The 14,284-nt window shown below is 43.8% G+C and overlaps 1 protein-coding gene across 4 annotated transcripts in view; it reads right to left on the minus strand.

The window, feature by feature from the left end:
* LOC110523834 (liprin-beta-2) overlaps positions 1–14,284 on the minus strand; it is a 110,429-nt gene that overhangs the window by 87,769 nt on the left and 8,376 nt on the right. The window lies entirely within an intron of this gene.

Consider the following 14,284-nt stretch of genomic DNA (forward strand, 5'->3'; position numbering starts at 1 on the left):
ACTCCCTTGAAATCCCGGCGCCGACAGAGATGGCCGCCTCGCTTCGCGTTCCTAGGAAACTATGCAGTTTTTTGTTTTTTTACGTGTTATTTCTTACATCGGTACCCCAGGTCATCTTAGGTTTCATTACATACAGTCGAGAAGAACTACTGAACATAAGAGCAGCGTCAACTCACCATCAGTACGACCAAGAATATGACTTTCGCGAAGCGGATCCTGTGTTCTGCCTTTCACCCAGGACAACGGAATGGATCCCAGCCGGCGACCCAAAAAAACTTCGTAAAAGTTTTTTAGACTTCGTAAAAGGGGGAAACGGAGAAGTCTTCTGGTCAGACTCCGGAGACGGGCACATCGTGCACCACTCCCTAGCATTCTTCTCGCCAATGTCCAGTCTCTTGACAACAAGGTTGATGAAATCCGAGCAAGGGTAGCATTCCAGAGGGACATCAGAGACTAACGTTCTTTGCTTCACGGAAACATGGCTCACTGGAGAGACGCTATCGGAGTCGGTGCAGCCAGCTGGTTTCTCCACGCATCGCGCAGACAAACAAACATCTTTCTGGTAAGAAGAGGGGCGGGGGTGTATGCTTCATGGTTAACGTGACGTGGTGTGATCATAACAACATACAGGTACTCAAGTCCTTCTGTTCACCTGATTTAGAATTCCTCACAATCAAATGTCGAACGCATTATCTACCAAGGGAATTCTCTTCGATTATAATCACTGCCGTATATATTCCCCCCCAAGCAGACACATCGATGGCTCTGAACAAACTTTATTTGACTCTTTGCAAACTGGAATCCATTTATCCGGAGGCTGCATTCATTGTAGCTGGGGATTTTAACAAGGCTAATCTGAAAACAAGACTCCCTAAATTTTATCAGCATATCGATTGCGCAACCAGGGCTGGAAAAACCTTGGATCACTGCTATTCTAACTTCCGCAACGCATATAAGGCCCTGCCCCGCCCTCCTTTCGGAAAAGCTGACCACGACTCCATTTTGTTGATCCCTGCCTACAGACAGAAACTAAAACAAGAAGCTCCCGCGCTGAGGTCTGTTCAATGCTGGTCCGACCAATCTGATTCCACACTCCAAGACTGCTTCGATCACGTGGACTGGGATATGTTTCGTATTGCGTCAGACAACAACATTGACGAATACGCTGATTCGGTGAGCGAGTTCATTAGAACGTGCGTTGAAGATGTCGTTCCCATAGCAACGATTAAAACATTCCCAAACCAGAAACCGTGGATTGATGGCAGCATTCGCGTGAAACTGAACCACTGCTTTTAATCAGGGCAGGGTGACCGGAAACATGACCGAATACAAACAGTGTAACTATTCCCTCCGCAAGGCAATCAAACAAGCTAAGCGTCAGTATAGAGACAAAGTAGAATCTCAATTCAACGGCTTAGACACGAGGTATGTGGCAGGGTCTACAGTCAATCACGGATTACAAAAAGAAAACCAGCCCCGTCACGGACCAGGATGTCTTGCTCCCAGGCAGACTAAATAACTTTTTTTGCCCGCTTTGAGGACAATACAGTGCCACTGACATGGCCTGCAACTAAAACATGCGGACTCTCCTTCACTGCAGCCAACGTGAGGAAAACATTTAAACGTGTCAACCCTCGCAAGGCTGCAGGCCCAGACGGCATCCCCAGCCGCGCCCTCAGAGCATGCGCAGACCAGCTGGCTGGTGTGTTTACGGACATATTCAATCAATCCCTATCCCAGTCTGTTGTTCCCACATGCTTCAAGAGGGCCACCATTGTTCCTGTTCCCAAGAAAGCTAAGGTAACTGAGCTAAACAACTACCGCCCCGTAGCACTCACTTCCGTCATCATGAAGTGCTTTGAGAGACTAGTCAAGGACCATATCATTTCCACCCTACCTGACACCCTAGACCCACTCCAATTTGCTTACCGCCCAAATAGGTCCACAGACGATGCAATCTCAACCACACTGCACACTGCCCTAACCCATCTGGACAAGAGGAATACCTATGTGAGAATGCTGTTCATCGACTACAGCTCGGCATTCAACACCATAGTACCCTCCAAGCTCGTCATCAAGCTCGAGACCCTGGGTCTCGACCCCGCCCTGTGCAACTGGGTATTGGACTTCCTGACGGGCCGCCCCCAGGTGGTGAGGGTAGGCAACAACATTTCCACCCCGCTGATCCTCAACACTGGGGCCCCACAAGGGTGCGTTCTGAGCCCTCTCCTGTACTCCCTGTTCACCCACGACTGCGTGGCCATGCATGCCTCCAACTCAATCATCAAGTTTGCGGACGACACAACAGTGGTAGGCTTGATTACCAACAACGACGAGACGGCCTACAGGGAGGAGGTGAGGGCCCTCGGAGTGTGGTGTCAGGAAAATAACCTCACACTCAACGTCAACAAAACTAAGGAGATGATTGTGGACTTCAGGAAACAGCAGAAGGAACACCCCCCTATCCACATCGATGGAACAGTAGTGGAGAGGGTAGTAAGTTTTAAGTTCCTTGGCGTACACATCACAGACAAACTGAATTGGTCCACCCACACAGACAGCATCGTGAAGAAGGCGCAGCAGCGCCTCTTCAACCTCAGGAGGCTGAAGAAATTCAGCTTGTCACCAAAAGCACTCACAAACTTCTACAGATGCACAATCAAACGCATCCTGTCGGGCTGTATCACCGCCTGGTACGGCAACTGCTCCGCCCACAACCGTAAGGCTCTCCAGAGGGTAGTGAGGTCGGCATAACGCATCACCGGGGGAAAACTACCTGCCCTCCAGGACACCTACACCACCCGATGTCACAGGAAGGCCATAAAGATCATCAAGGACAACAACCACCCGAGCCACTGCCTGTTCACCCCGCTATCATCCAGAAGGCGAGGTCAGTACAGGTGCATCAAAGCTCGGACCGAGAGACTGAAAAACAGCTTCTATCTCAAGGCCATCAGACTGTTAAACAGCCACCACTAACATTGAGTGGCTGCTGCCAACACACTGACTCAACCCCAGCCACTTTAATAATGGGAATTGATGGGAAATGATGTAAAATATATCACTAGCCACTTTAAACAATCCTACCTAATATAATGTTTACATACCCTACATTATTAATCTCATATGTATACGTATATATACTGTACTCTATATCATCTACTGCATCTTTATGTAATACATGGATCACTAGCCACTTTAACTATGCCACTTTGTTTACATACTCATCTCATATATATATATATACTGCACTCAATACCATCTACTGTATCTTGCCTATGCTGCTCTGTACCATCACTCATTCATATATCTTTATGTACATATTCTTTATCCCCTTACACTTGTGTCTAAGGTAGTAGTTTTGGAATTGTTCGCTAGATTACTTGTTGGTTATTACTGCATTGTCGAAACTAGAAGCACAAGCATTTCGCTACACTCGCATTAACATCTGCTAACCATGTGTATGTGACAAATAAAATTTGATTTGATTTGATTCATCTGTAGGATCGAACCCTTTTCGTGAACTGCATGGTGTAACTAATAAACTGGCCACTGAGTGTATAACACAGCAATAAGACCTATCAAAAAACCTGACAGCACCTAGACCCAAAGCCTTCTATTTTGCCCCATTCTCATCAGTCGGCTATCACAGGCATTCTTCCCACAGAGAAGAGGAGCACGCTGAGACTGTTTGAAGAGGATAACATTAGCCAGCAGTTTCGGACAGTTCAGTCTTGCAGTTTCTCATAATATTGTTCCATGGGCGAGCACCTTTCTCTGCCACGAGGTGTATTCTCCATTCAAACACCTGCACATGCTGCTCACTGGATAAGCCATTGACTCGCTAAAGAGTGAGATCCAGCCCAGTGCCATCAAAGCACATTTATGTAAAAAAAATCAAACATTTCCGCAGTGGCTAAATTTCAAAATGCAGAAAAGAGCAGGTTCAGAACAATGTTTAGCTGTCTGGGGAAGGTATAAAGGACTTTCAACTACTCCAAATAACACATCAAATGCTGCATAACCTTGAGGTTCGGTGCTGAGCCAAACTGAGCTGCTGGCGCATTTTTATGGTGTGCCTAAAAACCTCTGAAGGTTAAAACGACAAACCTCCCCTATCCTGAAGCACATCATCCCCCTAAACAAACTCTGAATCAGATCTGGTTTGGATAAACATACATTACCCTACCATACACAACCCTTTTAACTTCTCTGAGGTCAAGTTACATCTGTAGCCTAATACAATCATATCGGTTGTATGCTGTTGAAAATGATTACATCTGGGCTAAACGAAAACCACTTATCAAGAATATGATATAAAGATTTTATCATCTCTTGCCGCTGTTTTAAAAAATGTGTGAATTGTAACACTATAACTTCCTAAAATATATCTTAAGAGGTTGTTGGCCTGGACGAACAAATATACAAATCCATTGCACCTGTGCACAGTCCGTACAGCCCCAAACCGCTGTTTCTCCTATGTTTATTTTGTCCTGCTGCTCGGTCAGTGACTTGCATAAGTGCATTTCTGAGCCACCCACAGTTTGGAGAGTCACCAAGCAGCTGAGTGCTTCTGCTGCTATCTGCAAAATGAGTAGTGACATCAGAAAACATCACATGCCGAACAGTGTCCTAAGTACATTACAGACATCCAAATCTGTATCTGGTTTCTGCACATCATCCATTTGGAGAACTCTGATAAGCACTGTACGGGACATGGTTAAAAAGGTTGAAAACTTTCCTCTAAGGGGCAAAAATCAACATTCCTACAAGGGAGAAGGGCTGAACCTCTAAATAGTTCTTTGCATTTTCCATGACTCTGCCTAATACAAACAAACAAAAAATTGCCAGATTATTTTCTGTTTACTTTCCCTCCAGTCCTATCGAAGCACTATAAAAAGCAGCATATTTGAGCCCCCAGTTTGAAAAAAGAAACCCGGGTTTAATGCTGGTCAGATCCTCGTGGCCCTCTCTCTGTCCCCTGCCTGGTACGGTTTGCTGTTGTAATTAAAGTGTTGTCCTGAGGCGGTCCTTCACGCTGGCCAAGAAATACTGTAGCCTTGTGAGTGTGTTTAGAGTCCTGTTCACAAGGCACTAAAGTGATACTGCCCCCCCATTAACCTTATTTTTTATCTGCAAGGACTAGGGAGTTTTTTGGGATAAAAAGAAATGGAATACAGCTATAAGCACAGGCAAAATCCTAGAGGAAAACCTGGTTCAGTCGAATTCACCTTTCAGCAGGACAACAACCTAAAACACAAGGCCAAATCTACACTGGCGTTTCTTACCAAGACAACATTGAATGTTCCCGAGTGGTCTAGTTATACAGTATACTGAACAAAAATATAAACGTAAAATGAAACAATTTCAAAATTTTACAGAGAGAGAGTTACAGTTCATTTACAGTCAATTGAAATAAATTCATTGGGCCCTAATCTATGGATTTCACATGACTGGGAATACAGATATGCATATGTTGGTCACAGATACAGTCGGGCAAAAATGTATTTAGTCAGCCACCAATTGGTGGCTGACTAAATACTTTTTTCTCACTGTACCTTTAAAAATATGGTAGTGGCGTGGATCAGAAAACCAGTCAGTATCTGGTGTGACCATCATTTGCCTCATGCAGCGTGACACATCTCCTTCACATAGAGTTGATCAGGCTGTTTATTGTGGCCTGTGGAATGTTGTCCCACTCTTCTTCAATGGCTGTGCGAAGTTGACGGATTTTGGCAGGAACTGGAACATGCTGTCGTACACGTTGATCCACTGCATCCCAAACGTGCTCAATGGGTGACATGTCTGGTGAGTATGCAGGCCATGGAAGAACTGGAAAATGTTCAGCTTCCAGGAATTGTGTACAGATCCTTGCAACAACAGGCTGTGCATTATCTTGCTGAAACATGAGGATGGAGGCAGATTAATTGCACAACAGTGGACCTCAGGATCTCATCACGGTATCTCTGTGCATTCAATTTGCCATCAATAAAATGTGATTGTGTTCGTTGTCTGTAGCTTATGCCTGCCCATACCATAATCCCACCGCCACCATGTGGCACTGTTCACAATGTTGACAATAGAAAACCGCTCTCCCACAAAACGCCATACACGTTGTCTGTGGTTGTGAGGCAAGTTGGACGTATTGCCAAATTCTCTAAAACAACGTTGTAGGCAGCTTATGGTAGAGGAGTTAACATTCAATTATCTGGCAAGAGTCAGCATGCCAATTGCACGCTCCCTCAAAACGTGAGACATCTGTGGCATTGTGTTGTGTGACAAAACTGCACATTTCAGAGTGGCCTTTTATTGTCCCCAGCACAAGGTGCACCTGTGTAATAATCATGCTGTTTAATCAGCTTCTTGACATGCCACACCTGTCAGATGGATTATTTTGGCAAAGGATATATGCTCACTAACAGGGATATAAACACATTTCTGCACACAATTTGAGAGAAACAAACTTTTTGCGCTTATGGAATATTTCTGGGATCTTTAATTTCAGCTCAATAAACATGAGACCAACACTTTACATGTTGCCTTTATATTTTTGGTCAGTGTAGTGGCTGTCTAGCAATGATCAACAATCAACTTCACAGAGCTTGAATAATTTTGAATAGAATAATGGGCAAAAAAAGGTGTTTCTACAATGTATTGACTCAAGGGTGGAACTACTTATGTAAATGAGATATTTCTGTATTTAATCTTCAATAAATGTGCAAAAATGTCTAAAAACATTTTAACTTTTTCATTATGGGGTATTTTGTGGAGATGCGTGAGAAACAATTATATATTTAATCCTTTTTGAAATCAGTCTGTAACACAACAACATGTGGAATAAGTCAATGGGTATGAATACTTTCTGAAGGCACTGTATAAGGGCTTGTTTTTAATCAAACGAAACTGGAAAACAAGAACTTGCTACAGGAAAATAACTGAAATGTTTCTAAATACAAGTGTCACCAGACCATCTCATCTCTCGTTCCATGATGGGCACACAACCTACATGGTAGGGTTTTTATGCACACCCAAAATAATAACTGGAGCTGGTTAAAATAATGTACAATAGCCTACCTACATAGATAAAAAGGGGATGCTCCCAATTTAGGATTAGGATTTAGGATTTATTTCAAAGCGGTCTCATGAACCAAATCCTTTATGATAGATTTGACTACTTGGCGAATGCAGTGGACAGGACAAAACAAAAAAACTGCCTTCATTGAGAGGAGGTATTGCTATGCTTGGTTTTAAATCAATCAAATGAAATTGAATTTGTTACACTTTTTTTTACGTTTCCAAATACGATGTAGACACAAAATGCACATCTCTCATTCCATGTGCATTTGGCACTGTACGTCACGGCTGGATAGGCTGCGCTTCCGTTGTCAAAATCCATGCCATAACCAACCGTGTTACCTCTAAAACCAGCTTTTAGTTGGTCTTAAATATCCCCGCCAGCTCTGCCTGAAATTGGCACTTTGGCGCACATTTTTAAGGACACACCTCAGATATTGCCAACCATCCCACCTCAGCACAAGTGAGCTCTTATAAAACAAGTAAAGAGCGTCGGCTTTAACAGGTCGAAGTTGCAAACAAGCGTGCACTTGACAATTGCGCTGGCTTCACGCCAGCCCCTTGTCTTTATCACTAGTTACCACAGGAATAAAGACATGGCATCTTTATCTGTAGGAGGAACGGTCAGATCTTATGACATTAATGGCTGGGCCTAAGAAGTGGTTTTTCTGTTTGAACAATTAGTCTGGTGGGAAATGTGAGCAGAAATGTCTGAGCAACCTGCACTTTTGTGAAGTCAGTTGAGTATTGATTTTTTACTGTTTTCCCTCATTGACTCTGGCCTGTTTGGAGAGAGAAAGAGAGAAAACCTTGGAGGCCTGGCTGTCACAAACACAAATATAAGCGAGCTGAGCGGGAAACAGGAAGAAGCAGGAAGAATTTAGACCACAAAGGCAGAAGAGATGATGTTACGACTTCTACAAATGGTGCGGTGGAGGAGTCAAACGCAGAGAGCAGGTAATATCGTACGTGAATCTATTTATTACAACGACAGCGGAGACATGGACATGCCAACACTAGGGCGTAAGAAACCACCCGTCCAAAATACACAGGACTAAAACTGTCCGGAAAATAATGAGAATACACTTAAACACCAACACCAAAATAACAGAGAACAAGCCCGCACAAATACCCAGCGGGCCTAGTGCCCTTAAATAGCCTACAAACAAACACTAACTCAAAACAGGTGTACCCAATTAAACCCAATAAACAGAAACAAACGGAAAGGGAATCGATGGCAGCTAATAGGCCGGCGACGACGACCGCCGCCCGAACAGGAAGAGGCACCATCTTCGGCGAGATTCGTGACAGATGAACAGAAGATGACCACACTGCCCAATTTGATGGATTCATTATATATGTTACAGTGTTCTTGAAAAAAGATTTATATTGGAAAAACATCCCAAGCATTAAAAGAACGCCTTGGAGAACATACATCCACTATTGGACGTCAAGATAGTGGACATCCACTATTGGACGACATCACCTCGCCAGTTGCGAGACACTTTATAGAACAAAATAATTAAATGAATGAATTGTGTCGCATCGGGATTGAAAAAGATCCTCCACCACGTAGAGGAGGTGATTACGACAATAAATTACTCCACAGAAAAGCCACGTGGATATATACATTTAATTCTGTATCTCCACACGGTTTAAACGAAGAATTAGATTTCACCTCCTTCCTATAAGCCACATTTAGACTGTTATACAAAAACACTGTCCATATCAGATTTTGCATATCCGTTGTTCTTTACAATTGCTGTTTTGAATTCAAATCTAATTGTACCTACACAATGAAGAAGGCTTTAAAGCCGAAACGTTTGTGTACGCTATCCCTGATGCAGTGAAAATAATTTGTAAAAATGAAGTAAGCTTTATGCGACATTTCTTTTGAGTACGAGCCCGTTACACCTGTCTGTTTGAGGATTTTCCCTGGTCTGACTTTTACCAACATTTCTTCACATGCTAAATCATGCTCACAGAAAAGTAGGTCATCTTCACCCTTTAAAATGTGTAAATATCTAATCTACAATATTAGTTTACAGTCAATTACATGGAAAAAGAAAAGTCCTCACATATTTGGCAATGCCTCCAATTCACACATCACAACTCTTAAGAAGGCAGAAAAGACTGCTATGTGGTACTCTTGCTTTGCCTGTCAACAGAAGCATCCATCCTCAGCAAATGTATTACAAATCACGAGGCATGACTATTCAATGATCAAATCTCTAACAGCAGCCTACAGAAGCTCTCCCTATAGGTGAGGATCGAAACATTCATTAACTAATAACTAACCAACATAATAACTAAGCTCTCGGTTAACTGATATGTTTTCAAAACGTGGGAAACCCTGCTGTAACCTTGGGTTTTCTTGACTTAGTCAGCCTTATATTTAGCCCCTCCACCTCTCCCCTCGCTGATGAAGCTTCGTTAGCTCGCTGAAATGTCAACATCAGGCGGCCCGAGTGTAATCGTCCTGGCAGTGGATGTTACGTGGCCCTGTCATACTCATCAGCAATCAAGCACAATCATGACAGAGCATGTCAAGCAAACATGAGATCTCAGCCACCTCACAACTGCATTGCTCTTTTCAGTGGCAGATAAAGCTACCTCCAACACTATAAAATAAAGTCAAGAAAACTCTGCAGCCATAAACACTACCTCATTGGTACCACACATGTGGAACCCGGGAGAGTATGAGTGGACCAGGTTTTTACATGTATCAGGTTTTACTAGCTCAGGAAAGTAGGAAAACATTTTAATCACATGGTTTGCATACTACAATAGTTTTACATTTTTTATTTAAAGATGCACTATGCAGAAATCGCTCCGCCATTGTCCTGGTTCTTCCTGTTCTAATAGATTACCTACATTCAGTTTATGAGACAAAACAAACAAGTATAGTGTAGAGAATCATTGTACCATCTAAACTGCTGTGAAATATATTTTCCATAACCAAAAATATTGTATTTTAAGCTGTTTGAAGCTGCTGTACAAAAAAAAGTAAAATACACAAAAACAAAACTTAAGAACAAGAAGCATAGAAATAGCGCACATAGAACAGATCTACCACTTCTTTGACTTGCTTATAATGAGAATTATTGGTTGGGCTGTACAACATGCAAAAAGGTAGGGAGCTTGGGTCTAAAAATGACTGGAGGGATTAAACTAGCAAAAGGGTGGGTGGGATGTACAGTAAATTAACATCCTATGCTTCAAATGTTGAAAGAAACAACAGAAAGAAGGTTTTTGAACATACCCGAACTTAGGCGCATACTTGGTTATACCTGGATTAAGTACCAATTTCAGTTCACCAAAGGCTTTCTGCAAAGCAATGAAGGCAGATTGAAGCTCCGAAAAAGCCTGGTCAACTGTGGGGGCAATAGTACACATAACAGTGTCATCTGCATACAGGTGTATGTTACAATTTTTGCAGATAGATGAACATTGTTTATAAAGACAGCAAAAAGTACAGGACCTAAAATCGTTCCTTGTTGGACGCCTTTCGTAATATCAAGGAAACCTGAATTAACTCCATCAGAAAAAACTGTGTCCTCTCTGTCAAGTCATTTTCGAACCAATTACATGACGCCGGATTGCCTGCGGAAAAAGTCGACACCATAAAAAAAATAATAAACATTCTTTATTTTCAAACAGAAAATATTTATCATTCGTTTAAAACTTTGCGTTTCAAATCTCTCTCGCCAACCTTCTGCCAACACAGCTTAATATACACTGCTCAAAAAAATAAAGGGAACACTTAAACAACACAATGTAACTCTAAGTCAATCACACTTCTGTGAAATCAAACTGTCCACTTAGGAAGCAACACTGATTGACAATAAATTTCACATGCTGTTGTGCAAATGGGATAGACAACAGGTGGAAAGTATAGGCAATTAGCAAGACACCCCCAATAAAGGAGTGGTTCTGCAGGTGGTGACTACAGACCACTTCTCAGTTCCTATGCTTCCTGGCTGATGTTTTGGTCACTTTTGAATGCTGGCGGTGCTTTCACTCTAGTGGTAGCATGAGACGGAGTCTACAACCCACACAAGTGGCTTAGATAGTGCAGCTCATCCAGGATGGAACATCAATGCGAGCTGTGCCAAGAAGGTTTGCTGCGTCTGTCAGAGTAGTGTCCAGAGCATGGAGGCGCTACCAGGAGACAGGCCAGTACATCAGGGGACGTGGAGGAGGCCGTAGGAGGGCAACAACCCAGCAGCAGGACCGCTACCTCCGCCTTTGTGCCAGGAGGGGCAGGAGGAGCACTGCCAGAGCCCTGCAAAATGACCTCCAGCAGGCCATAAATGTGCATGTGTCTGCTCAAACGGTCAGAAACAGACTCCATGAGGGTGGTATGAGGGCCCGACATCCACAGGTGGGGGTTGTGCTTACAGCCCAACACCGTGCAGGACGTTTCGCATTTGCCAGAGAACATCAAGATTGGCAAATTCGCCACTGGCGCCCTGTGTACTTCACAGATGAAAGCAGGTTCACACTGAGCACATGTGAAAGACTGGAGACGCCGTGGAGAACGTTCTGCTGCCTGCAACATCCTCCAGCATGACCGGTTTGGCGGTGGGTCAGTCATGGTGTGGGGTGGCATTTCTTTGGGGGGCCGCACAGCCCTCCATGTGCTCGCCAGAGGTAGCCTGACTGCCATTAGGTAGCGAGATGAGATCCTCAGACCCCTTGTGAGACCATATGCTGGTGCGGTTGGCCCTGGGTTCCTCCTAATGCAAGACAATGCTAGACCTGGAGTGTGGCTGGAGTGTGTCAGCAGTTCCTGCAAGAGGAAGGCATTGATGCTATGGACTGGTCCGCCCGTTTCCCAGACCTGAATCCAATTGAGCACATCTGGGACATCATGTCTCGCTCCGTTGCACCACAGACTGTCCAGGAGTTGGCGGATGCTTTAGTCTAGGTCTTGGAGGAGATCCCTCAGAAGACCATCCGCCACCTCATCAGGAGCATGCCCAGGCATTGTAGGGAGGTCATACAGGCACGTGGAGGCCACACACACTACTGAGCCTCATTTTGACTTGTTTTAAGGACATTACATCAAAGTTGGATCAGCCTGTAGTGTGGTTTTCCACTTTAATTTTGAGTGTGACTCCAAATCCAGACCTCCATGGGTTGACAAATTTGATTTCCATTGATAATGTTTGTGTGATTTTGTTGTCAGCACATTCAACTATGTAAAGAAAAAAGTATTTAATTAAAATATTTAATTCATTCAGATCTAGGATGTGTTATTTTAGTGTTCCCTTTATTTTTTTGAGCAGTGTATAAGCACCAAAGCCAGAGGCCCGCTGACAGCTCCAACATCCTATCAGGGCCTCATTCTGCCACTTACATGTGTTCATGTGTAGTTGACAAGATGACTCGTCGGAGGGGTCTAGCTGCCTGCAGGCCTTTAGTTTAAACAGCCTTCCATTTCAGCTGGGCGCTTGAGAGGTAGTCAACAAATCAGTAGTGGGAATCGACTCGTGTCTGTGGCACTGAGCACCTGTGTGATCTCTTGCATAATAGACAAGGCGTCATTGTTGCAGTGCTGGCAGAGGGCCCAACACATAGCATCGCACCTTTATTGGAACAACAACAAAAAAATTGACAGCAGCTCATTCAAAATGGCTGATAGACAAGACTCCAATATACAGTTTGCCAGCAGTATACCACCCTGCATTCCACTGCTAGCTTGCTTCTGAAGCTAAGCAGGGTTGGTCCTGGTCAGTTCCTGGATGGGAGACCATATGCTGCTGGAAGTGGTGTTGGAGGGCCAGTAGGAGGCATTCTTTCCTCTGGTCTAAAAAAATATCCCAATGCCCCAGGGCAGTGATTGGGGACACTGCCTTGTGTAGGGTGCTGTCTTTCGGATGGGACGTTAAACAGGTGTCCTGACTCTCTGAGGTCATTAAAGATCCCATGGCATTTATCGTAAGAGTAGAGGTGTTAACCCCGGTGTCCTGGCTAAATTCCCAATCTGGCCCTCAAACCATCACGTTCACCTAATAATCACCAGTTTACAATTGGCTCATTCATCACTCTCCCCTGTAACAATTCCCCAGGTCGTTGCTGCTAATGAGAACGTGTTCTCAGGCAACTTACCTGTTAAAACAACGGATAAAAAAACAGTACATGACTCCTGTTGCACAGAACAGAGTAAAGTTACATGGATTCAAGATCTTAACCTACGAGTCAGCTCAACCAGGACAAACCCAGTTCAAAAGACAGGATAACATTACACACTATGCAAAGTGGGTCATAACCAGCGAGCAACATGGGCTCAGAAGAAATCAGCACATCCAACGTGGGGCCATTGTTGGAGTGAGATACTTTGCTTTCAAATTCATACTGCATGAGCATGGCATGCAAACTGTATGGATGGGGAAATCAAACACAAAACAAAAGTATATCATGAAAGACAAGTATGAAGCCATAACAGTAGCTGCAGGCTGTTATTACTCATCCTCACTGATCCTTCCTGACTGGGGCTCTGGAGTTGGGTGAGGACCTGGACCGGGTTGACTTTTTGCCAGCTCACTGGACCACTCATAGTTCTGCTCACCTGGCAGCTGTGATGCGGGGAAGTGCAGGTTGAAGGAGAGGAGAAATGTCACCCACAAGCAGGTGCAATCTAGTGTGCCAAAAACATCAGACAAAAGGCTAGGAGGCAACTCAACTCTGGAAAGTCTAGCTAGACTCACATCACAGGTCAAAACATGACCTTCCTCTCTCTTTTCTCAGTTGGCTCTCCAAATCCATCATACTTTGTTCTTTAGAAATCAACCAATCCTATAATCAGGTTCTGTAGGTTTACATATTACAACATGGTAGTGTCACAATGGTTCAGGCTGTAAAAATAATGTAGCTACAGTTTAGTGGCATCCTTTAATCTCTGAGAAAAAATCAGATAGTGTGAGAGACTCTAAATTCTTGATATAGATAAATGGGCCAAGTCAAACACAGAACTTAGTGCAGTGTTTTCAAATCCACATTTTGTTAGAGCTCATCCGTCAGGCAGAACCCCATGCTTCACTAAGATCTGGGCTGGGAGTGGAGCAGTGATTGCTTTAGGGATAATATTCCTGGAGAACACTGGGATACCTGATTAGCTCAGGAACTCAAATTGTAACTGGAAAACAACCAACCTGCATGAAAAAAAACATCAAACTGTCCCACGGCCTTTCCCTCCCCCAATAAC

The sequence above is a fragment of the Oncorhynchus mykiss genome, chromosome 1 (assembly GCF_013265735.2).
Source record: "Oncorhynchus mykiss isolate Arlee chromosome 1, USDA_OmykA_1.1, whole genome shotgun sequence".
In the NCBI taxonomy this organism is placed as follows: Eukaryota; Metazoa; Chordata; class Actinopteri; order Salmoniformes; family Salmonidae; genus Oncorhynchus; species Oncorhynchus mykiss.